Source organism: Phodopus roborovskii, unplaced genomic scaffold, assembly GCF_943737965.1.
Source record: "Phodopus roborovskii unplaced genomic scaffold, PHOROB, whole genome shotgun sequence".
NCBI lineage: Eukaryota > Metazoa > Chordata > Mammalia > Rodentia > Cricetidae > Phodopus > Phodopus roborovskii.
In genome coordinates, this window is record NW_026125677.1 from 168,686 (window position 1) to 174,517 (window position 5,832).

Genomic DNA, 5,832 nt, shown 5'->3' on the forward strand with positions numbered 1-5,832 from the left:
GCACCAGGGATATATCCTGGCTCCACTGCCTGAGGTCCCTTAGACTGCTCAGTCCATCTGGCAGAGACCCATATTCAGGTGGTCCTGAGTCAGTCCTATGCTGGCTTCCCAGTTCTCAGTCAGTTGTTAGAGCACAATTGTTATTCACTGTTTTTTATATAGTTTTTGTATCAAGCCTAAATCTTTTCTTAGACTAAAAGGGGAACTGTAGTGAGGTATTCACTTTGTTCACATGCACATTGTTGTGGAGACAGAGCAGGAGATTACCTGGGGGAACTAAGTCTGAGGAGGGGGCTCAGAGAGATCTATTGCTTGCAGCATGGGGGCAGGAGTACATCTGGAGGCATCCTTGGGACCAGGAAGAAACCTGCTCATATTCTTCTTTGTATGTTGTACGATATTTCTCCAGAATAAACATCTATTCAGCCTATTTGTTTCTCCTGATCATTAATAAACATCAATAAAGGAGAGCTGGTGTACGCACATGAGCAGAAACAGGAACCAAGAGTTAAGAGTGCAGAGGGTGCAGAGAAATTCAGGGGAAGGCACCACACTGAGAAGGTACACTCAGGATTTAAATAAATAAATACGATATTCACTTCAGCCACACACCTCTGAGTAAGAGTCACTGATAAGAGGAAAAAAGGAAAATAGAAAAGGAGAGTATTGTCTATGATAACGATGTTTGAGAAAATCAGAGAAAGACACTAAAGGTAATGTAAAAAGATATAGAGGTTCAAAGAAAAGTAGAAGAAAGTTCATAGGAAGATGTAAACTGTTGTGTGCTCTGATATCTACAAATATAAATTTACAATTAGTAATATGTGTTAAAAATTTTGACCATACCAGGTTAATTGTTTAAACATTCCTTTTATTTCTCTAAAGAAAACTATATGTACTTGTTAAAAATTTCTAGAGTTTGCCTCTAATATAGCAAGACCAGCCATTTGGGCAACATACTGTTCTTGTCTGTACTGTTTGACTTTATGCTTTATGAACTGGACATGCAACACCACAGGAAAGTGACTCTGATACAAGATGGACATTGCTATAGAGTTCCTTCTTCATGAAAGAGTCTGCTAGACATTCTGCAGGATGTGGAGAAAAGTGACTGACAAACTGCCAACACAGGTGGGACATTTTTAAATGTTTTGCTTTGCTGAGAAGTCTGCCAGACACACTATGATCTATAGACTGGAGATGGAACATCACAGAAGAATGTTGGAACTGACCCAGTGAGTTGTCTCTTTCAATTCTAGAGTTTATATATTATCCTTCTATGTACTTTGATGGACTTGAAGACTGATATTTAAGGTTATAGTTTTCCTTAGTTAGAATTAAAGTTACATATAGGACTTTAGACTCATAAAGATAGGATAGATAAAAGAATATTTTCTTTAAATATTACTAAATGTTAAAGGACTGAAAAAAAAGTTCTATCTGTGATTCCTGTTACAAGAATAAAGCGAACACAAAAAGGGTTTAAATGTTTTTGGGGTCTAATGCTAACAGCCCTCAGGTCAAAATTCATCTCTGAGCTCTGGTCATCTGATTAAGATGATGAGAAAATCAGATGTTCTTTTAATGTATATGATATTAATAGTTTTTTGGCTAACAGTGTTAAAAATTGAAACTAATTAAAAGGTTACAATTAGTCACACTAGAAATTAACATAAATTTAACAGTCACCCAGGTCATAATGTGTTTGAAGACATAAAGGGCACTTTATTCTTGATATCACAAAAAGACATTTTCAGATGTGTAATTTTTTTATGAAAACATATTTAAATGTTTAAATCTATAAGGTTACAGGATATTTGTGCTTTTAATATATTGTTAATGTTTGTGCTTATATCAAAGGGCTAAAATATAAGATCACAGCTGTAAGCTCTATATACTAACCAAAAGTTGAGATGCTCATTTTTTATGATACAGAAGGCAATGCATCCTTGTTTTTTGCTAAATTTGTTAAGCTTAAAATATTTAGATAAATTGAGTCACATAGATGTTTCATGTTTCCCTAAAAGGAGTTCCAAATTAAAATCAGTATTTTTAAAGCTAAACCTGACAATACAAAGTTCTAGTTTTTTAAAAGCTGTTTAATCTATTATAAAATGTTAAGAAACACAAGTTACTAGCCATTCTTATAAATTAACTGTTGATTATAATCAAACTAAATGTTAATGAATAATAACAGGGATAAACCTCACTCTGTTGCCTATACATGTTCTAAATGATTAAGGTTAAAACAAGTACCTGAAACAAAGTTGTCTGTTCAGATACACGTAGAAAGGCTTCAAATACTATAGAGATCTGTATAGAATAAGGCATTTAAAAGTTAACTAAACAGCTGTAATAATATCAGACAAAGAATCACAGATCCTAACAATGACCCTAGGCCTCTAAAGAAGATTATGAGGCAGCATGGATGGTTATGACACTGACCAGGGAGCAAGATGCTCAAATACAATATCTACTGCCAGGCAGGACCCAGCTTAGTCTTTGTAGATGCTAAAAAATTATTTGCACCACCTTTGCCTAGACAAAAGTAGGTCAGTCTTTTCCATGTCTCTCTTCCACAGAGAAAAGGCAAACAAACAAAAAGCCTCTCATATTATGCATTTGGTGAAGAAATCCTCCCTCAATCCCATACACAATTGGTTATGGCTAGGAATATAAGGAATGGTCCCTGTCAGATTTTTTAGTAGATTGAACAGTTAATTAACTATATCCTTCTCACATATGATAGTTTTGATGGCTGGGCTAACCATAACTTTGTCAGCTTAGCAGTATTAGGCAGCATTAATATGGCTCCTAAATAAGGATCTAAAATCATAAAAGTCATTTTTGAACATTTATTTATTAATTATGCATACAGTATTCTGCCTTCATATGTCTGCAGGCGAGAAGAGGTAGTCACATCTCATTACTGATGTTTGTGAGCCACAATGTAGTTGCTGGGGATTGAACTCTGGACTTCTAGAAGAGCAGCCAGTACTCTTAACCAATGAACCATCTCTCTAGCCCAAGACATATACGTCTTAAAATATATAAAATTTATTTATGATATAAAAATTCAGAGCTTAACTTTTAATCAAGTTCTGATAAGCTAATCTAGCAGGGACTCCCAGCTGTTTAGTCACAAACTCAATGTTTTATGATTTATGTTGTGTGTCATCGAAGTGTAAATATGAAGGATATTTCATCAGGCCTAAGGCACCACTGACCAATCTATACATGGATCTCTCTTGACAGAAGAAAAATGTACAAGTTTGTAACCCAAATCTGTAGTTTTTGCTAGGACTGAAAGGCATAAGTACATTCCTGCTGTTTTACAGATACCCAATATCAACTTTTTCTACAATATAGATTTCAGTACAGAGTGGTGATGATAATATATCTCAAACTTATGTTCCCAATTTAACCATGTCTCAGCAGATTTGTGCTTCTGGCAGATGAGCATCAGTTACTGACTACATTCTGCTCCTAAATACTGCTCTGGACTTACTGTGAACCAGTACAGACAATGTGAATCTTCAACAGGGTCTATACACTAATGCCTCTGATAAATGTGCAATTTGCTAATTTGCTGAATCCACCCTCCTTTTCTCTTTTTTTTTTTTTTTTCCGTTTGGTTTTATATAGCATTTTAGCCATTTCACGCCCAAGAAAACACTGCAAAGGTAAGCAGGAAGTAGTACAGGAAAGAATACATTTCACCTTTTCCCTGGTTGAGATGCTATATCAAAAGTAAACCAAAGTAAAGTCTTATACATAGGGGGGCAATGTGAGTAACCTGTACCAGAAGTCTTTTACCTATTGGAGGCCCAAAATTTGGGCATCTAAGGTTTGTGTTAAAGAGGCAATGTGATGGAAAAATTAATAACTAAAAGTTATAAAATTAGGGCTTATTGGAAGAAGGAAAAATTAATGAGAACAAGAATTTCTGCCAATAGGTAAGTCCCTGACTCAGGAGAAGAAGTAAAATCAAAGAAAAAACCCCAAACTTTCAGGTGTGCTTATCAATCTTGCCTAAACAAATGATGGATTCTATTAACTTAGATCCATGAAGACCTTGTAAATAAATTTGTACTCTATGAACTGTCTGTATCTTGCAAACCTTGTGAACTGAGAATGGTGATCTCAAGCTTCACTTTCTGTTTACCCTGTTATAAACCCCTCAGAATTTTAAGCCACTACCTTACTTTTCTGACAGAGTAAGTTCCCAGCTGGTTTGATTTTTACCAGTAAAAACCTTTTGCTTTTGCAGCCAGGAGTCACTTCCTTGGAAGTTGAGGAAACCAGTAGGCAAAATAGTAACAAGCTGCTCAAGGAGGCTTTATAGGCTATAGAACTCGAGGTGACAACTATTTGAAAATCAAAACACTGTTGTGCCAGCGACATGCCTGTACTACTTCCTGCTTACTTTTGCAGTGTTTTCTGAGTTGCAAGTAGGTTAAAATGCTAGACAATACCAACAAAAGGAAGTGGGGTTCAGGAAATGGACCATTTATCAGAGGCAGTTTGTAGACCCTATTGAAGATTCACCTTGGCTGGGCTTGTTCATAGTAAGTAGGGAGAGCACTATAGAGGAGCAGGCTGTAGTCAGCAACTGATACTCATCTGCCAGAAGTACAAATCGTCTGAGACATGTTTAAACTGGGAACAAAGGTTAAAATGTATATATTTAATTGGGACTCTTAGTTCCTTACCTTTGGTGATCAAGAAAGACAGCAAGACCAGGGTGAAAATTCCATCCTCAGGAAAGCTGTGTTTATCTGCAGTCCTTTTGTCCTGTAAGAAGTGGATAAAAGGTTTATGACATTTGACTCTCTGAAGCCTATATGGACTGTGTTATATAAAAGGACATAAAAGTTTTAGATATATTATCATCACCAATCTGTGCTGAAATCCAAATTGTAGAAAAAGTAGATTTTGGGTATCTATAAAACAACAGGAATGAACTTATGCCTTTGAGTCCTAGCAAAATTTACAGATTTGGGTTAGAAGCTTTTTCTTCTGTCAAGAGCGATCCATGTATAGATTGGTCAGTGGTGCCTTAGGCCTAATGAAACATCCTTCGTATTTACACTTCGATGACACCCAATATAAATCATAAAACTTTGAGTTTGTGACTAAACAGCTGGGAGTCCCTGCCAGATTAACTTATCAGAACTTGATTAAAAGTTAAGCTCTGAATTTTTATATTGTAAATTAATTTTTTATATCTTTAAGAAGTATATGTCTTGGGCTAGAGAGATGTGGCAGAGGTTAAGAGTACTGGCTGCTCTTCTAGAAGTCCAGAGTTCAATCCCCAGCAACTACATTGTGGCTCACAAACATTTATAATGTGATGTGGTATCCTCTTTGTGTGTGCAGACATGTATGCAGGCAGAACACTGTATGCATAATTAATAAATAAATGTTCAAAAAAGACTTATATATCTTTATATTTTTAGATCTTTATTTAGGAGCCATATTAAGGCTGCCTTTACTGCCAAGCTCACAAAGTTTTGGTTAGCCAAGCCATCAATAGAATTAGAGATCTGAGAAGGATAAATTATATGTTATAAATTATATGTTACTTTTGAATCTATTAAAAAAATCACAGGGACCATTCCTTATATTCTTAGCCATAACCAATTTTCTATGGCATTGAGGTACATAATGTGAGAGGTGGGTTTTTTTGTGTGTGTTTTTTGTTTTTTATTTATTTATTTATTTTTTTCTTTTCTATGGAACCTGGAATTGGAAAAGTCTGAACTTATATTGTCTAGGCAAAGGTGCAGACAATTTTCCAGTACCCTGCAGCCTCTACACAGTCTGAGCTGG